Source organism: Grampus griseus (assembly GCF_964374135.1).
Source record: "Grampus griseus genome assembly, chromosome: 10".
Taxonomy (NCBI): Eukaryota; Metazoa; Chordata; class Mammalia; order Artiodactyla; family Delphinidae; genus Grampus; species Grampus griseus.
This window is the reverse complement of record NC_139004.1, coordinates 73,281,802-73,302,686: the sequence shown is the minus strand read 5'-3', so window position 1 is coordinate 73,302,686 and position 20,885 is coordinate 73,281,802. Positions and strand designations below refer to the sequence as shown.

Genomic DNA, 20,885 nt, shown 5'->3' with positions numbered 1-20,885 from the left:
TTATTTAGTTTTGGCTGTGTTGGGTCTTCCTTGCTGCGTGCGTGCTTTCTCTAGTTGCAGCAAGCGGGGGCTACTCTTCGTTGCGGTGCGTGGGCTTCTCTTGTCGCGGAGCATGGGCTCTAGGCACACGGGCATCCGTAGTTGTGGCTCGCGGGCTCTAGAGCGCAGGCTCAGTAGCTGTGGCACATAGGCTTTGTTGCTCCGCGGCATGTGCGATCTTCCCGGACCAGGGCTCAAACCCATGTCCCCTGCATTGGCTGGCTGATTCTTAACCACTGCGCCACCAGGGAAGTCCTGAAACTAGGTTCTTGTAAAGATAAACCAATTCCTCAAAATTATCACTAGGGCTTCCCTGGTGGCGCAGTGGTTGAGAGTCCGCCTGCCGTTGCAGGGAACACGGGTTCGTGCCCCGGTCCGGGAGGATCCCACATGCCGCGGAGCAGCTAGGCCCGTGAGCCATGGCCGCTGAGCCTGCGCGTCCGGAGCCTGTGCTCCGCAACGGGAGAGGACACAACAGTGACAGGCCCGCGTACCGCAAAAAAAAAAAAAAAAAAAAAACCTATTACTAATGACCAACAGCTAAAAAAGATACTAAGATTCTCTTGTATGGAAGCCCCAGGATTGATGAGATAGAGTAATTTGAGAAATGAGCAGCTCTAACGCCTTGTCACAGGAATCTTCTCCATCACGAAGGAAAATCGCACTGAAAGTTCCAAGGAAGTAGTTAAGCCTGCCCAGTCATCACTGAACGTGTGGCATGACCCTAGGATTGCTGCCATAAGGTGCTCACCTCTGCCCTCCTGGCCTTGTCTCCCCCTCACTCTGGCTGAGCCCATTCCTCCTCTGTACTTTGCAGCTCAGACACCCCTGCTGTTCAAACAAGCCATGGCTCTGAGCATGCAAAGCTTGGTTCCTAAGATTCTCTGCTCCCGCTCTCCCCTGGATATTCCCATGATACGCTCCTTACTTTTCCCCTTGAACAGTCCCATGATGAGCTCTTCATTGTCTTCCTTGAAGAGCTCACCATATCTACACCCTCTGCCACTCCCTCCTACAGGAAACGCAAAAATCAACATACCTGGCCAGGACCTTCTTCCAGACTTTTCCAAAAGCCTGCTTCACTATCTCCATGACCCAAAAGTCCTGTCCTACAAGGTCTCAGGTACATCTCTCCCCTTGCTCCTGACTTGTCGATTTCTGCCAACAGTATCCCCATCAGTCTGGCCTCCCAGACTCCGATGCATGTCTCACTCTTCCTCCTTGCTCAACACTCCTGTCAGACAAGGAGGTGCCAGCACTGGAGCCAACCTGTCTGAGTCTAGACAAACTGCACTGTTTATAGGTGGTTATTTAAATGTAAACTAATTAGATAAAATTCAAAGTTCAGTCCTTCAGTCACATCCATCACATTGTGAACGCTTGAGAGCCACATATAAATAGGAGCTGCTGCGTTGGACAGCACAGATTTAGGGTGTCCACACCCCCCGAAAGCCTGTGCAACCAATTCCTTTGGCTTAACATTTACTAGGAACGTCGTGGGGGAAGAAACATTCCCACCAGGTGTGAGACGTCGTAGGAGTCAGACCACAGCTCCCTCGGCCGCCACACTGCGTCCAGGTCGTCATCTCTCCTTGCTCCCACTTCTGTGAAGACTGCTCTTTCACACCCCGTTCAGTCCTTCCACCACCAGCTGCCAGAGGAATCTTCTCAGTTCACACCAAGGACAGGGGGCTCTGGTCTAGTGTGAACTCTGAGTACTCCGTATGATCCCGACTCAACTTCCTGGCCCCCACCTCCGCCTGCACCCCAAACATCCAACTCCTGCCCCCACAAAAGCCCCGCACAGTCTCACACTTCATCTCTCTCACACTGTCCCCTTCGTGTGGAGCACTTCTTTCCCGCCTGCCTGATGAACTCCTCTCTGTCTTTGGGGCTGATTCAAGTGTCACACTCCCCAGGAAAGCATCCTGGTCCCCACAGGCCCAGGTCTTCTTCACTCCCTTCAAACTCAGAGCCCTGCTCCAGGCACAGTCTTTGAGAAGGGAGGGCTTTTGGATATATATCTTGAGCTTTAAAAATCTTCACGTGCTCAATCCCCTCCCCACCAGACCTACTGAACCAGAGAACATTTCTGCCCCCAGACAGGCTGGCCTGCAGAAGGGTGCCAGGGAGCTTACAGAGTAGCCCCAGTCTCATTAAAGGGCTGCCTTGCCCGCCCGCCCACCCCGTAATATATGGTGTTAAAAATCTATACTCACTCTTTGAAGAGCACAGCCTTCTTTCCCAACTGCTACTGGCTCTGGCAGAAGCTGAAATTGAGACTCTGGAATCACAGGAAAGAAAATGACAAAGCATTAAATCATATCAGAGAATACGAATGAAGGGCTAACAACCACCCGGGGAGGCAGAACATCTCCTCCTCGGCACAGGAGAAGTGCAAATATCCTGTGGCTTTAAAGTTCCCTCCGGGTCAGGTCACCTCCCCTAATTAAACAACCTGCACCAAGGGTAGGCAGGGCAAGTGAGATAAAGAGCTTGGCCAGGAGGGTGTGAAGGTCAAAGAAGGAATCTGCAATGAGGATAAAGCAAGGGACTGAGCTGGTGATACCTGGCCTGCAGGAGCGAGAAAGGCAATAAGGGAAACAGGCATGCTTGGGTGAGAGGGGATACTGAAGGCTTGAAACTTAACTAAGACCTTCAAATAAAGATTAAAACTCCCCTTCTCCATCTGGGATTAGGGTTACCTAAAGTTATACTCACAAAGGAATGAGAGGAAGGTGGCAACCAATGGGAAAATGAATACAGTATTTCTATTAGAGTGGCTACAGAGAGGGGACCGCAAAGCTCAAAAACAGGGCTGGACAGAGCAGAGATGCTGGCAAAGGCACTGCAGCAGAAAAATGAGGAGACAGGTAGATGGGTGATTGAAGGTCACAAAACCCCTGAATTATTCCAGAGGGGTCAAGGAATTAAACATAAAAAAATAACACCGAGATAGCCTCATCCACCAGAGAGCAGACAGCAGAAGCAAGAAGAACTACAATCCTGCAGCCTGAGGAACAAAAACCACATTCACAGAAAGATAGACAAGATGTACCAGATGAAGGAACAAGATAAAACCCCAGAAAAACAACTAAATGAAGTGGAGATAGGTAACCTTCCAGAAAAAGAATTCAGAATAACGATAGTGAAGATGATCCAGGACCTCGGAAAAAGAATGGAGGCAAAGATCGAGAAGATGCAAGAAATGTTTAACAAAGACCTAGAAGAATTAAAGAACAAACAAACACAGATGAACAATACAACAACTGAAATGAAAACTACACTAGAAGGAATCAATAGCAGAATAACTGAGGCAGAAGAACGGATAAGTGACCTGGAAGACAGAATGCTGCGGAACAGAATAAAGAAAAAAGAATGAAAACAAGTGAAGACAGACTAAGAGACCTCTGAGACAACATTAAACGCAACAACATTCGCATTATAGGGGTCCCAGAAGGAGAAGAGAGAGAGAAAGAACCAGAGAAAATATTTGAAGAGATTATAGTCAAAAACCTCCCTAACATCGGAAAGGAAACAGCCACCCAAGTCTAGGAAGCACAGCGAGTCCCATACAGGATAAACCTAAGGAGAAAAATGCCGAGACACACAGTAATCAAATTGGCAAATATTAAAGACAAAGAAAAATTATTGAAAGCAGCAAGGGAAAAACGACAAATAACATACAAGGGAACTCCCATAAGGTTAACAGCTGATTTCTCAGCAGAAACTCTACAAGCCAGAAGGGAGCGGCATGATATACTTAAAGTGATGAAAGGGAAGAACCTACAACCAAGATTACTCTACCCACCAAGGATCTCATTCAGATTCAATGGAGAAATCAAAAGCTTTACAGACAATCAAAAGCTAAGAGAATTCAGCACCACCAAACCAGCTCTGCAACAAATGCTAAAGGAACTTCTCTAAGTGGGAAACACAAGAGAAACAAGGACCTACAAAAACAAACCCAAAACAATTAAGAAAATGGTAATAGGAACACACATATTGATAATTACCTTAAACGTGAATGGATTAAATGCTCCAACCAATGGACACAAAAACAAGACCCATATATATGCTGTCTACAAGAGACCCACTTCAGACCTAGGGATACATACAGACTGAAAATGAGGGGACAGAAAAAGATATTCCATGCAAATGGAAATCAAAAGAAAGCTGGAACAGCAATACTCATATCAGATAAAATAGACTTTAAAATAAAGAAAGTTACAAGACAAAAGGAAGGACACTACATAATGATCAAGGGATCAATCCAAGAAGAACATATAACAATTATAAATATATATGCACCCAACATAGGAACACCTCAATACATAAGGCAACTGCTAACAGCTATAAAAGAGGAAATCGACAGTAACACAATCATAGTGGGGGACTTTAACACCTCACTTACACCAATGGACAGATCATCCAAAATGAAAATAAATAAGGAAACAGAAGCTTTAAATGACACAATAGACCAGATAGATTTAATTGATATTTATAGGACATTCCATCCAAAAACAGCAGATTACACTTTCTTCTCAAGTGCAAGACGGAACATTCTCCAGGACAGATCACATCTTGGGTCACAAATCAAGCCTCAGTAAATTTAAGAAAACTGAAATCATATCAAGCATCTTTTCTGACCACAACACCATAAGATTAGAAATCAATTACAGGGAAAAAAACATAAAAAACACAAACACATGCAGGCTAAACAATACGTTACTAAATAACCAAGAGATCACTGAAGAAATCAAAGAGGAAATCAAAAAATACCTAGAGACAAATGACAATGAAAAATGATGATCCAAAACCTATGGGATGCAGCAAAAGCAGTTCTAAGAGGGAAGTTTATAGCAATACAAGCCTACCTCAAGAAACAAGAAAAATCTCAAATAAACAATCTAACCTTACACCTAAAGGAATTAGAGAAAGAAGAACAAACAAAACCCAACGTTAGGAGAAGGAAAGAAATCATAAAGATCAGAGCAGAAATAAATGAAATAGAAACAAAGAAAACAATAGCAAAGATCAATAAAACTAAAAGCTGATTCCTTGAGAAGATAAACAAAATTGATAAACCATTAGCCAGACTCATCAAGAAAAAGAGGGAGAGGACTCAAATCAATAAAATTAGAAATGAAAAAGGAGAAGTTACAACAGACACCGGAGAAATACAAAGCATCCTAACAGACTACTACAAGCAACTCTATGCCAACAAAATGGACAACCTGGAAGAAATGGGCAAATTCTTAGAAAGGTATAACCCTCCAAGACTGAACCAGGAAGAAATAGAAAATATGAACAGACCAATCACAAGTAATGAAATTGAAACTGTGATTTAAAATCTTCCAACAAACAAAAGTCCAGGACCAGATGGCTTCACAGGTGAATTCTATCAAACATTTAGAGAAGAGCTAACACCCATCCTTCTCAAACTCTTCCAAAAAACTGCAGAGTAAGGAACACTCAAAAACTCATTCTATGAGGCCACCATCACCCTGATACCAAAAGCAGACAAAGATACTACAAAAAAAGAAAATTATAGACCAATATCACTGATGAATACAGATGCAAAAATCCTCAAAAAAATACTAGCACACAGAATCCAACAACACATTAAAAGGATCATACACCATGATCAAGTGGGATTTATACCAGGGATGCAAGGATTCTTCAATATATGCAAATCAATCAGTGTGATACACCATATTAACAAACTGAAGAATAAAAACCATATGATCAGCTCAATAGATGCAGAAAAAGCTTCTGACAAAATTAAACACCCATTTATGATAAAAACTCTCCAGAAAGTAAGGCATAGAGGGAACCTACCTCAACATAATAAAGGCCATACACAACAAACCCACATTCTCAGTGGTGAAAAACTGAAAGCATTTCCTCTAAGATCAGGAACAAGACAAGGATGTCCACTCTCACCACTATTATTCAACATAGTTTTGGAAGTCCTAGCCACGGCAATCAGAGAAGAAAAAGAAATAAAAGAAATACAAATTGGAAAAGAAGAAGTAAAACTGTCACTGTTTGCAGGTGACATGATACTATACATAGAGAATCCTAAAGATGCTACCAGAAAACTACTAGAGCTAATGAATGAATTTGGTAAAGTCGCAGGATACAGAATTAATGCACAGAAATCTCTTGCATTCCTATACACTAATGATGAAAAATCTGAAAGAGAAATTAAGGAAACACTCCCATTTACCATTGCAACAAAAAGAATAAAATACCTAGGAATAAACCTACCTAGGGAGACAAAAGACCTGTATGCAGAAAACTATAAGACACTGATGAAAGAAATTAAAGATGATACCAACAGATGGAGAGATATACCATGTTCTTGGACTGGAAGAATCAATATTGTGAAAATGACTATACTACCCGAAGCAATCTACAGATTCAATGCAATCCCTATCAAATTACCAATGGCATTTTTTACGGAACTAGAACAAAAACTCTTAAAATTTGTATGGAGACACAGAAGACCCCAAATAGCCAAAGCAGTCTTGAGGGAAAAAAAACAGAGCTGGAGGAATCAGTCTCCCTGACTTCAGACTATACTACAAAGCTACAGTAATCAAGACAATATGGTACTGGCACAAAAACAGAAACATAGATCAATGGAACAAGAGAGAAAGCCAGAGATAAACCCACGCACCTATGGTCAACTAATCTATGACAAAGGAGGCAAGGATATACAGTGGAGAAAAGACAGTCTCTTCAATAAGTGATGCTGAGAAAACTGGACAGCTACATGTAAAAGAATGAGATTAGAACACTCCCTAACACCATACACGAAAATAAACTCAAAATGAATTCGAGACCTAAATGTAAGACTGGACACTATAAAACTCTTAGAGGAAAACATAGAAGAACACTCTTTGACATAAATCACACATCCTAGAATAATGGAAATATAAACAAATGGGACCTAATGAAACTTAAAACCTTTTGCACAGCAAAGGAAACCATAAACAAGACGAAAAGACAACCCTCAGAATGGGAGAAAATATCTGCAAACGAATCAACAGACAAAGGATTAATCTCCAAAATATATAAACAGCTCATGCAGCTCAATATTCAAAAAACAAACAACCCAATCCAAAAATGGGCAGAAGGCCTAAATAGACATTTCTTCAAGAAAGACATACAGATGGCCAAGAAGCACATGAAAAGCTGCTCAATATCACTAATGATTAGAGAAATGCAAATCAAAACTACAATGAGGCATCACCTCACACCAGTTGGAATGGGCATCACCAGAAAATCTACAAACAACAAATGCTGGACAGGGTGTGGAGAAAAGGGAACCCTCTTGCACTGTTGGTGGCAATGTAAATTGATACAGCCACTATGGAGAACAGTATGGAGGTTCCTTAAAAGACTAAAAATAGAATTACCATATGATCCAGCAATCCCACTACTGGGCATATACCCAGAGAAAACCATAATTCAAAAAGACACATGCACCCCAATGTTCATTGCAGCGCTATTTACAATAGCCAGGTCATGGAAGCAACCTGAATGCCCATTGACAGACGAATGGATAAAGAAGATGTGGTACATATATACAACGGAATATTACTCAGCCATAAAAAGGAATGAAATTGGGTCATTTGTTGAGATGTGGATGGATCTAGACTGTCATACAGAGTGAAGTACAAATATCGTATATTAACACATGCATGTGAAACCTAGAAAAATAGTACAGATGAACCGGTTTGCAGGGCAGAAGTTGAGTCACACATGTAGAGAACAAACGTATGGACACCAAGGGGGGAAAAGCGGTGGGCGGGTGGGGGTGGGGGTGGGATGAATTGGGCGATTGGGATTGACACGTATACACTGATCTGTATAAAATTGATGACAAATAAGAACCTGCCGTATAAAAAAATAAAATTTAAAAATAAAATAAAATAATAACACTATGAAAGTTCTAGAAGAAAACATGAGAACTCTGTTTGAAAACACCTTCACAGGGAAAGCCTTTCTAAGTTAAGATTTAAAACCTAGAGGCCATAACATAAAGATTAATAAGCTGACTACATAAAAATGTTTTTAAATGTCCACATGGAAAGGGATATCGTGGGACTTCCCCAGTAGCGCAGTGGTTAAGACTCCACACTCCCAATGCTGGGGGCCCAGGTTCGATCCCTGGTCAGGGAACTAGATCCCACATGCATGCCGAAACTAAGAGTTCACGTGCCACAACTGAGGAGCCTGTGAGCTGCAACTAAGGAGCCTGCTGGCCGCCACTAAGGAGCACATGTGTCACAACTAAAGGAGCCGGCGAGCTGCAACTAAGGAGCCTGCCTGCCGCAGCTAAGACCCAGCACAACCAAATTAATAAATTAAATAAATAATAAATAAAATAAATATTTAAAAAAAGGATATCAGGACCAAGGTTAAAATGTGTCAATACATATCAGAGATGACAGACTCATAAAGGGTCCTACAAATCAATAAAAATAACAATAAAATCCAGTAGAAAAATGGGCGAATGATCTGAGTAGTTCACGTAACAGAAAGGAAATACAAATGACTCTTCGACATATAAAAAGATGCTCAATCTCATTTACAAGAGAAATGCAAATTAAACCCACAAGGCGATGGTGATCTTTATTGTATTGGCAAAGAACAAAAAGTGTAATAACAGACTGTGCTGCTGGGGCCGTGGGAAAGTAGATGCCCTCACGCAAGGTACAGATTTATACTCCCGTCAACAAACCCTACAGATGGCATTTTGGCAAAATCTGCAGCAAGGTACAGTACACACGCCTTTGATCTAATAATCTAATTTCTAGGAACTGATTTGTGTTCAGACCTGAACATGTTTGAGAACATGTTTGTGAAGGTTATTTGTTATAGTATTACTTATCATGGCAAAAAAAATTGGCACTCACATGCCCACTCGTAGGGGATATGTTAAGTAAATGATGGTACAACTTTATAAAGAAGTATAATGTACAGCCATTAAATACAAATAAAATTAACTATAAACCATTAAAATAATGTGGCATATTTGTCTCTACGGGTAATGACCTCCAAGGTACACTGTTAACTAAAAATGCAAGGAACAGAAGAGAATGGGTAGAATAACATCTCTTGCATTGAGAGAGAGAGAGAGAGAAATATGCATGTTATGCTTATATGTGTGTAAAATGTTTCAGGACGGACACAGATGATAATCATGACTGGGGCTGGGAAGGAAACTGAGAGGCTAGGGGCAGAGATGAGGGAGACTTTTCACTGATATCCTTTTGTACCTTTTGAATTGCTACCATGTGCACGTTCAAGGTTTTCCCTATTTAATTAAAAAATACAATATAGGGACTCCCCTGGTGGTCCAGTGGTAAAGAATCCGTCCTGCAATGCAGGGGACGTGGGTTCGATCCCCGGTCAGGTAACTAAGATCCCACGTGCCGCAGGGCAACTAAGCCCGTGCGCCACAACTATTGAGCCCGCGTGCCACAAACTACAGAGCCCATGCGCCACAACTAGAGAAGAGAAAACCTGCACGACGCAACTAGAGAGAAGCCCACACACCACAGTGAAGAGCCTGCAAGCCACAAAGAAGAGAGCCCGTGTGCCACAACTAAGACCCGACGCAGCCAAAAATAAAAATAAGCAAATAAAATAAAATATTTTAAAAATACAATATAAACTCCTCAAGTACAATGGTCTATCCTACATTGTCCAATACAGTAGCCACTAGCCACATGGTGACTGTTTAAATTTAAAATGATCAAAACTAAATAAAACATAAAATTCAGCTCCTCAGCTGCGCTAGCCACATTTCACATGCTCAATGGCCACAGAAAGTGTATCTCCTTCATGGTTCTGGGAAAGGTACTGATAAGAAGATTCACTCCGTCCTGCTTTGTACCGAATCACTAGCAGCTGATTCCCCACGGGGGTTTTTGCTCAAGAGCCAGCCAAGCCCACAGCCCCAGGCCCTGCTTCTGCCACCTGGGGCAGCACTGTGGGCAAGGAAGCTCAGCCCAGCAGGCTGGTCCTGTAGACAGAGAATCAGAGAACCAGAAAATCCTGCTACCCAATCCTGAGGAGAAGGGACACAGCCCGAGGAGAGAGAGAGGCAGGCAGGTCAATCAGGGGCTCAGCTGGAAGACAGGGGGCTTATATACCCAGTGGCACATCTTCTAAAAAAATCGTACTGGCCAAGAAGTGAGGCAATGAAACACGCACAACGTATCCTGAACTAGCCCAGCACCTTCAAAGCAGCAGCCTCTGGGATCAAGATGTAGGCTGGCGATTAGTCTGAAATAACCACCTGCTTGAAATCATGCTTAAAGCAAGAAAACCCTACAGAAATACAAGCCAGTCTTCCACTGGATAAAAGAGGAGCCAAAAGCCACTTGACCCTTTACCTCCAGGGACCACGAAGTCTTTAGGCTCTCCCAGAACAAGCTTTAACTCGAACACTGCTCTATGAATTAATGCGAACACATGCACTGTCATTGGCTGAGATCAGCTCTCAAAGGTAAGGTGCTAGAAAGAGCATCACATAAGTGACTACTTTCCACATGACTGAAAGGAATTAAAATAGCCCTCTATATGGGTATGCAAGAGCAGAAGGCCGGAAATAGAACCTCAGGGCCCCAAAACACTCTCCCATGGCTCGAATCTGTGCTCCGAACTCAAAAGAAAAGCAAGGAGATTAAAGAGGGCTTTGTCATTTCTAAAGGAGGGAAGCTGGTCTACAGTATTTTCTAACTGCAGGGACAAAGCCAGTGTGAGACAGAAAGGAGCCCTGTTATAAACAGCTGGCAGGTTCTACCAGGACAAGAACTCTGGCTTCCAGCATGAGGTTCAGCATTCAGAGCCCTTCGTGAGCTGGTCCCTACCTTCTCTAGCCAGAATCTCTTCCCCAGAGATCTCTGTACACAGGGAAATCAGCATCAGAAAAAGGTGATGCCACGCTCAAAATTTTAGTCAAAACACAGTTTTGTTTAGAACTTTATCCAAATAAGTAAACAAAAATCAAAATCTATCCTAAGATCAATAGCAAATATGGAACAAGATTTAAGTTATAACTGTCATCCTGTGCTAATTCTTAGAACAAAGAATAAATCACACGTAAATTGCCTTAGAGTATGGTAAGTCCTTCCAGTTAACATTTGGTTGGCACAGCGCTATTATACAAGGGATGTTTTTTGCAAAAATGCTTTACTGCTTTGCCCCAGGCCTCTCAATCCTTTGATTTTCAAGTCCCGCCCTCTCGTCATCAACTAACAGGTGTCACATCTATTACTGCCTCCACAGTCAAGCGGCTTCTGCGGTGAGTTCATGAAATCCCATGTCTCTCTCTCCAAGGTTTGTCTTGTATTTGTAAAATGTCCTTGAGACCTGGGAGAGACGATGACCAAGAGGTGGATGCTCCTGGAGCATGGCTGGACACCACTGTTGAAAAGAGACGGAGGCACAACGGGGTGGGACCCAAGTTTGTAAGTGGCAAGTCCATTAATGAATATTTTCCTGTTATAACATCTGCTTCCCCACTAAAACCTGTAAACTATGGGGAATCTGCTACTAGATAGGCTGATAATCAGACCCTCTGGTGACTGTACCTGAACTGGCTTTGTATTTTTCTCCACTGCCCCATTTTCTGTCGACCTGGATGATACCCTCTCTATCTATCCCCATCTCCTAACAATTCTTTCTGGCAGAACTAAGAGTTATATCCTTCAGTCCCCCAGCCATTAGCAACCTCGGCTTCATTCTCCATACCTACAAGTATTTATGACCTGCATCTTTTACCATAATACTCACGAAAACACTAGCTGTACCCTCCACTAGGCTGCAAGCTCCTTGAAGACAAGTCTTACTACATCTCTGCATCTGCCGTGGCACTTTAGCATACACGAAGGGCAAGGGAAGAGCTAAATGGGACCCCACGTTGGATCTGCTTGACTTTAACCTTTGCCTTTGGTTGCTTTTGTTATTATACTCATACATAACGGCCTGCCTCAGGGAACCCTGCCCACCTGTGAACAGCTGCAAGAAAAAAAGAAACACATCCCCTCACCGAGGCTGGTCATTCCAGGAGATGTTCTGCAAGACCGATGGCCCTTTTACTTTACTTCCTCTCCGCCTCTCCCTCTCTATTCTGCCTTATTACTTTACTTCCTCACCACCTCCCCCTCTCTGATTCTATAAAAGAAACTGGCATCCAAGTCCAGATAAGATGGTTTATCAGAGACACTAGTCTGCCATCTTCTCGGTCAGCCAGCTTTCCGAATAAAGTCGTCTTCCTTGCCTCAACACCTCGTCTCCGATTCACTGGCCTCTTGTGCGGCGAGCAGAGCGAGCTTGAGCTCGGTAACACTTGGTGGTCACTTGGTATAAACACCAAGTGAAAGCATGGAAGCCCTGAATCAGCAGGGCGGCCCCAGCAGCGCCACTGCAGGCCATTCCTTCACTTTGCCCATTACGGCCACCAGTCAAATGAACTTTCCTCATCAGAGCAGTGTAGCTTTAGAGGCTCCAGTTCAGATGGGAAGGTGAGACCCAGAGAGGTTAAGCCAGGTGCCCAATGGCACACAGCTCTTCTCTCCTCTGCCCCTACTCCACTGGTGGCTCACAGTGGCCCTCAGCATGACATGGAAGGCCCCCGCCCCACCTTTCCCTGAATGATCTGCAATCCCTACGCCTTACGCTCCTTCGCACCCGCACAGCTTTGGCACAAACGCTCCCCTCTCCCTGGCACGCCCCTGCCTGCTGAGCTCCCGCTCAACCTTCAAGTCTTGGCTACGAAAATATTACCCCATCTGTAAATGCTCCTCTGAGGGTTCAGCTGCGCAGTTCCATAACCTGGGTTCAATTCTCTGCCCTGTCGCTGATCCGTGTGTGACCTTGGCAAGTCACTGAACCTCTTAGAGCCTCGGTGTGGGGACAAAATGAGATGATGCACGGGGACTGCTCACAGCAGTGACTGGCGGATGCGACCGCTCACAGCACAGCTGGGAAGAGCTGCCCTGCCTTCCAAGGCGGCGCTAGAAAGCCCTGCCACTGAAACTGAGCAGGACCCTATGGGGCCCTCCTAGGCACAAAAGCCCTTCTGTGTCCTCCATTTCTTGTTTGTAGGCTTCATTCAGCCTCCTTGACCTTCCCTGAGTTCCAAAGGGAATATTCAAACAGTTGCTAATCAGGGAAGAGAGGGAATGCAGAAACAGAGGAGCTGTCAGAATAGTGCAGCCTTGGGGCAGGGTCCTGGTTCCTCCTCAGGGAATATACATCACAGTATCTTTGCCCTCTTCTGCGGAAACTAAGTCCCCCACCCAGGTGGAGGATGGTAACTTCAGGATGAGCGCAAGATTCCTGGAGCACTACCCTGTTACCTCACCACCAACCAATCAGAAGAAACTCACAACCTGCAGCCCGCACCCCAAATTTGACTTTAAAATGGTCTCCCCCAAAACCACCAGGGAGTTCGGGGTTTTTGAGCATGAGTCACCTGTTCTCCTTGCTTGGCCCTGCAATAAACTTTCTCTGCTCCAAAATCTGACGTTTTGGTTTGCTTGGCCTTTCTGTGTGTCGGGCACACGAACTTGTGTTCAGAAACACCACACCTCCATCACCCTGCACTGCCACTGTGCCCAGGTCTGTTCAGATGCCTGCTATCTTTATATTCCCAGAGTGTAACCCATAGCTCAGTTCCCAAACTTCATCACATATAAGGCTTGAATTCTATTCCATATAATCTTTTTTTTGGGGGGGGGAGGGGGGAGCTGTACCACGCAGCATGTGGAACTTCCCAGACCAGGGATAGAACCTGCGCCCCTGCAGTGGAAGTGCAGAGTCTTAACCACGGGACCGCCAGGGAAGTCCAAGCTTGAATCCTATTCTGGGTATATCACAGATCAAACACCCAATACCAATAGCCAAAAGCCACAGCTTAAACCACCTAGGAGAAAGGCTGCTGTCACTTTGGGTAATTACTTCACAAGAAGAGGATCTCAACCTGCAGCAGGGTAAGTAAGAACCTGCCCACACCTTCAGCAGGAGGTACAGCTTCCCTGAATCAGCAGCTTCCCTGGTACAGCCCCAAAGGCGTCCAACCACGGACAGCAACACCCTACACAGCTTCTGGAATTGAAAAACCTGAAATATGATCAAGAGGGTTTCTGAGGGTTCCGTTTAGGAGGATATCTTAATCTCTCCCTAACTTTTTTTTTTGGCTGCGTTGGGTCTTTGTTGCTGCGCCCCGGCCTTCTCTAGCTGCGGCGAGCAGGGGCTACTCTGTTGCGGTGTGCGGGCTTCTCATTGCGGTGGCTTCTCTTGTTGCGGAGCATGGGCTCTAGGCACATGGGCTTCGGTAGTTGTGGCACGCAGGCTCAGTAGTTGTGGTGCACGGGCTTAGCTGCTCCGGCATGTGGGATCTTCCCAGACCAGGGCTCTAACCCGTGTCCCCTGCATTGGCAGGCGGATTCTTAACCACTGCGCCACCAGGGAAGCCCCCTTGACCTCTTCTGAAGAGGCAACTACATCCAAGGTCAGAGAGGACTTTGGTTTGCAAAAATTACGTCTTTGGGGCCGGATTAATTCTTTGCTGTGCATCTCCTATGCATTGTGAGGGTAATTAACAGTATCGCAGGCAGGCGAGGCCCTCAAGTTGTGACAAGCAAAAATATCTCCAGATGCTGCCAAATGCTCCCTAGGGGGAAAGCTGCCCTCAGGGGAGACCACTTCTACAGGAAGTGAGCCCACTCAACTCCAACCTTTATTACTGTAGTTAATCAGTGAGGAACATTTTTAGCCACTCACCAAATCTACCTTGACATATTTTCTTCCAGTGCTCAGGAATTTTTTTTTTTTTAAGGGCACAGTCTAGAAGGCAGTTCTCTTGAAGGCAGTGGTTCTCAACCCGGTCTGCACAACAGAACCCCCCAGGGAGCTTTAAAAAAAATACAGATTCCTCGGATTCCAGGGACCACCCTCAGAGATTCAGATTCAGCTGGCCTGGGGCAGAGTCCAGGCATGGGTTTTTTTTTTTTTTTTTTGGCCGTACGCGGGCCTCTCTCTGTTGTGGCCCCTCCCGTTGCGGAGCACAGACTCCAGACGCGCAGGCTCAGCGGCCATGGCTCACGGGCCCAGCCGCTCCGTGGCATGTGGGATATTCCCGGGCCGGGGCGGGGCACGAACCCGTGTCCCCTGAATCGGCAGGCGGACTCTCAACCACTGCGCCACCAGTGAAGCCCCAGGCATGGGTATTTTTTAACCTTCTCTAGAAGGTTATAACATGCAGCCAGGAGATGCACTGCCCAGAGACACTTCATCTGATTCCACCCTCTCTCCCATCCTTTGAATCCGGCAGTGTTAAAAGCCAGTGAGCCATTCAGCCAAAATGAGGCTAAGGGGATTTATTAACATCCTCATCCTTGACAGTAAAACTTCCTCTGCACACTCCATTTCTTGGCCTGCAGATGACTTGCCAGAAAGAAGGGAACTTAACCCCGTAATCAAGTGGCTTTCCCATGGCCTTATAGATATAAACAGTGCTATCCCATAGGACTTTCTGTGAAGACAGGAATGTTCTCTATTTGCTCTGCTTAATACGGTAGCTGCTGGCCACATGGCACGTGAGCATGTGAAATGTGGCTAGTGTGACTGAAGAACAGAATTTTTGATTTTATTTAATTTGAATTAATTTGAATTTAAATAGCCACATGTGGCTAAAGGTCGCTGTAACGGATAGTACAGTAAGTGTTTATGTCCCTACAGGGTCACAGAAATAAAGAAAAGTCCTAAAGTCTGCTAAATTCCATAGAACTGTGAAACTTACAAAACGTTATGTCTTAAAATATCTAAACTCAACAGTCCTTAAATTATCAAATGGGATCCTAATGTATTCCAACAAAGAATCAATTTAGGAGAAATTTTAAAGTAAAAAATTTTTTTTCAACTTGCATAACTAGCTTCCCAGCATATTCCAAACACAGCTTTGAGGGGGGCATTCCTGGCCCTCTTCTTTTGAACTCTCATCATTGTAATAATTGATCTAGTCATCAGAATAACCAGGAGCTGGAAAAGAACACGACACAGGGAAGTTGATTTCCACTCTCAGCAGTTCATTAGAGTACTCGGATAAAACACTCTTGCTTTCCTTCCCTCCAAACCCAGATAACTTTTGCATGGAACCTCTTGCCCCCAAGATAGGCCTGAACCAACACACAATGAAAACCAAGGTCATCTCTAAGAGCAAGTTTTTTTTCTCCTATCATTGTTTCATAATCACTTACAATTGAACAAATCGCATTCACGCATTCATTCCAGGTGTGCAGATCCTCACAGAACTAGTAGCTCATAAATTTTTAAAAAGCTAACAAATAGAAAGGCAATTCTATCTCATTGTAAAGGCAATGGATGGTTTGGAGTTGAAGAAACTCTCACCGGCCTTCCTGAGTACAAAATATATTTATCTCAAAAATAAAAATTGTATATCAACTATACTCCTATAAAAATTAAAAGAGGTCTTCCCTGGTGGCGCAGTGGTTAAGAATCCGCCCGCCAATGTAGAGGACACGGGTTCGAGCCCTGGTCTGGGAAGATCCCACATGACACAGAGCAACTAAGCCCGTGCGCCACAACTACTAAGCCTGAGCTCTAGAGCCGGCAAGCCACAACTACTGAGCCCGCATGCCACAACTACTGAAGCCCACATGCCTAGAGCTCACGCTCCGCAACAAGAGAAGCCACCGCAATGAGAAGCCCACGCACCGCAACAAAGAGTAGTCCCTGCTCGCCCCAACTAGAGAAGAACCGCATGCAGCAACGAAGACTCAGTGCAGCCAAAAATAAATAAATAAAAAATAAATTAAAGTACAGAATCTTTAAAAAATAATAATAATAAATTAAAAGAAAAAAAAATGCTTACTCTCCTCGGCCCGAACTCCCTTGACCCACCTCTAAGCAGAGTATGAGCTATTTAATAATGAGTTAATAATTCTCCAGTAATTCAAAGTGGTGCTCACTCTTCATAATAGCTGGTACTTATTGAGTGCTTACCACATGCTGGGCCCTGTGCTTTATTTTATCTAAATCTCACCACTGCCCTCTGAAGCAGGTACCATTACCAGAAGCTGAGGCTCAGAGTTTAGGTAACTGGCCCATGGCCACACAGCTACCAAGTGGTAGAAATGGGATTTGGACCCAAGTCTCTCTGATTTTCTGGTAGGAATCCTTTGGGTTGTAAACAAAAACAAACATGTAATTATAGCATTCGGTACCACACTGAGCCATTCTCTCTTTGATCAGCTGCAGCTCAATGAAGGGAGTTTGGGGTAGCAGGGTTCAGAAATCCTGAGCTTATCCTTACTTCAGAAACCAACCCATCCCCCATGGACCTCTTTCTCTGTCCTGGGGCTTCACCAGGCAAGTGGAAGAGGAGTCTTGGGGAACACTCGTGATCCTGCTAGGACAACTGCACCCAAGAGGACAAGACAGATGCGTGCTGCAGAACTTTCCAAACGCCACCATGGGAGTAGAAGGTAGTAGGGTCCCAGCTATGGGATCCCAAGGGAGAAAGAAACAAATTTTAGCTGGGGGCAGGGGAAAAATCAGGGTAGTGTTCTTGGAGGGGACAGATGAGCTAAGGGGTAGGTAATATTTTGTTAAATCAAAAACAAATGGAGGGCTTCCCTAGTGGCGCAATGGTTGAGAGTCCGCTTGCCGATGCAGGGGACACGAGTTCGTGCCCTGGTCCGGGAAGATCCCACATGCCGCGGAGCAGCTGGGCCCATGAGCCATGGCCGCTGAGCCTGCGCGTCCGCAACGGGAGAGGCCACAACAGTGAGAGGCCCGTGTACCGCAAAACAAACAAACAAACAAACAAATGGAGACCAGCCTTAAAAATTCCCTGAGCAGATGAGACCAGTTCAGTCATACAAACAAAGCTTAATTTATTTTGCAAGACTAACTTGACCTGGGTCATTTCTTGCTTGTCCCTAAAAATCATAAGCAAAACCTTGTTTCCCAAGGTTGATATGAGGTAACTATTAACCAATTCCCTGTCATTTAAGAAAATTCTAACACCATAACCAACCACTGTAAAGAATAAACCGTCACTGCTTTCTCCCTATGTAAGCTGCTTTATAATAATATATCCCTGAGCCTCATTCCATCGTTTTGGTTTGAGTGCTCCGGGTTCTGTCTTGTTGGTGTGTTTGCACAATAAATTTTTACTAATTACTACTCTGGTGATTCATCGGTTTTACTTCTGTTATTTCTGGACTTTTGACAATTTAGACATTAGAGATTCCATGAAGGGCATTCCCAGAGGTGCGGACAGCCTAAGCAAAGGCAGCAGCAGGAAGAATGTGTGTTCACTAGCCTGGGCTAGAGCAAAGGAAGCAGAGAAGGAAAGGGGAGGTCACAGTGCAGAGGGGGAGGGGGCAGGGTCTCCAGGGGCCTAGCTGAAAGGCTGAGGCAGCATCAGAGAGCCCAGGAAGTACCCAAGTAACTATCCCAGGACCTGTTTTGCACCCCGGTCCTGGCACTGTCAGGCTGTGTGGCCTCAAGCAAGTCCCTTCTCCTCTCTGGGCATCAGTATTCTTCAGGAGGCTACCAAGGATTTCTTGCTGGCCTGAAAACCTAATTTTAGAAAAATAAACTGATGGTAGGAACACAGGTTATTAATTTCTCTAATTTTTAACTTCCTATATTTTAAAAATATTGTTGATAAGAATTTATTAGTAACAATAAAATAAGTCTAGTGGTTCAGAATAGGGGCCTTGAGGTCAGACTCACTGTGTGTTCTGGGAGGGAACCATATCTGAACCCCTCACATTCCTCCTCTAAGAAATGGGCACAGTGGTGGCACCTACTTCATGGCGCTGTTGAGAGGAATAAGGCAGGTTTTTTTAAGGTGCTTAGGAAAGGGCCTGGCACCCTGTATTTGCTTATTGTACGTCTGCTATCATTAATAATAAACTATTTTTAACTCCCAGCCAGGTGTAGTCAGCCATTAGGGATTTCTGAGCCGGTGAGAGGTGAGACAAATGCTGGCCTCTGGTCCCAGCAGGGACCTTTTGTTACTTAACCAGCTAGGCCCGGGGGCACAAAAAAGGACTCATACATTGGCCTGGATGTACAGCCTTTTCACCCTCCGGCACCCTCTTCCTCCCTCCCTACCTCACTCTGTCAACTTGGCCTCCTCCCCTCCTCTGCGGGTTCAGGGGTGCAAACCCGCACGTGCTCTGCCCTGCAGCTGGCGTTACACAATCTGCATTTCCAAGACTGCCAGGAAGCCCTTGTAGGAGTGGGCAGGGGATGCTGCGGCTGTTGGCCGGCCGGCTCCGGGCTGTCAGGGTGTTTGGACCAGTATCCTGACTCGCCAGCTGAGGGGAGGAGAGGGCGCAAGGGCAAGGGAATTGGGGCAGGCTGAGGAAAGGGGAGCTGAAAGGCTGCTGGAGGTCGGTTTCGGCTGGGAGAGGTCTTGAGGGGTGCGGATGTCTGGGGGCAGGACGGGGGCAGGTGACTGCGGCTGGGAGGGCAGCCGAGCAGCAGCCCTTCCCCAGAAAGTGGGAGAAATGGGGGTGCAGGAGCCTCCAAACCACCCAGGCACTTGGGTGGGGAGCGCACACGGGTTGATGATGGCGCAAGCAGTGGGGAGGCCAAATAGAAAGAGGTTGCAGGTCCCCGACCCATCCTCACCTTGTCCGCGGCCTTAGGAAAGCAGGAAGTAGGGGGACCAGGGATTCGGAAATGTCAAACCTATCCAGGCACCGGAAGGAAGCGCGCAGGGGCTGATGCCAGGGCGGGGGAACTGAGTAAAAAGGGAGGTGCATGTTCCCGACCCTTCTTCACCTCGTGCCGCTTGGAGGGAGGCCAGGCAGCCCGCACTCGGTAAGTGGAAGGTAGGTCACGGGGCCATTGGAGGAGCCCCCGGATACTCCCTCCTAGACGTGCACACCCCCACCCCGCCTCAGCCCGCCCCACCCCACCAGCGCTCACCTCACCTGACCTCAGCCGCCTGGGACCAGCCGCACTATCTAGACGCCTGTCCTCGGCCCCGGGCTCCTGCTCAGGTCCAGCAGCACTGCCCGCGCCCGCGCCGCTCTCAGCTCCGGGGCCGGCTCTGATGGGAGCCTTAAAGGCGCTGCGTGAGGGCCTACGTCCTCCGACAGAAAAGCCGGCTCCGCCTGCGCCCGGCCCCCAGCGCTGCTCCCCGGCTGTTGCGTTCTGTCTTGGGGTCTCAGGGGCGAGAACCCCTAGCTCCCCGGCGCCCCCGGCTTATAGCATTAAGCCCGGAGTGTAAAGTTAGTATTCCGCACAACCCGACCCCAGCAACCCGTCTCCAGGCATCCAATAGTTTCACGCCGCGAAGCCAGGGGCGGGGTTGGGGGAAGAGGGGAAGAACCCAAACACCCCAGCCCCGCCCCGAAGGCGCTCACTTGCGCCCTGGGGGAGAGATCGGAACCCAGAGGGCCACACACAGTTTCACAATGCGACGCCAGAATTCGTCGCGGCATTGTGTTTCATTTACTGAGCACCTGTTGTGTGCCTAGCTCTGCTGGGCACCGCACCCGGCAGTAACTCCCGCTGGATCTCTGACCCCGAAGGGCTCGGAGAGAAAGACAGGTTCTCGGGCAAGCAAAGTAACCCTACCTTATATGGGTTATCTCATTTGATCCTATGAGGTGGACATTGTGCTTGGCTTCCTGTTTCAGAATTCTGAGAAGAGGGGCTTGCCCTGTAAAGGACAGAACTGGGAATTCCAACCCTGGATCGTCTAGCTCCAAAGCTCTTGGGGACAAAAATAGCCATCTTATAAGGCTTTCAGCCACCACTGGTTAAATGCC

The 20,885-nt window shown here is 46.0% G+C and overlaps 1 protein-coding gene across 2 annotated transcripts in view; it reads right to left on the bottom strand.

Annotated features, from left to right (window-relative positions):
* The window catches only part of ABHD6 (abhydrolase domain containing 6, acylglycerol lipase), a 53,828-nt gene extending 33,426 nt beyond the window's left edge, over window positions 1–20,402 (bottom strand). The window contains exons 1-2 of one of the 2 annotated variants that reach the window (XM_082663865.1): window positions 20,038–20,402; window positions 2,259–2,323 (exon numbers count right to left, since the gene is read on the bottom strand). The gene's annotated coding sequence lies outside the window, so the exon portion shown is untranslated. The remainder of the gene's footprint in view (window positions 1–2,258; window positions 2,324–20,037) is intronic. The other variant, XM_082663866.1, reaches the window with a different exon arrangement.
* Window positions 20,403–20,885: the final 483 nt, after the last annotated feature.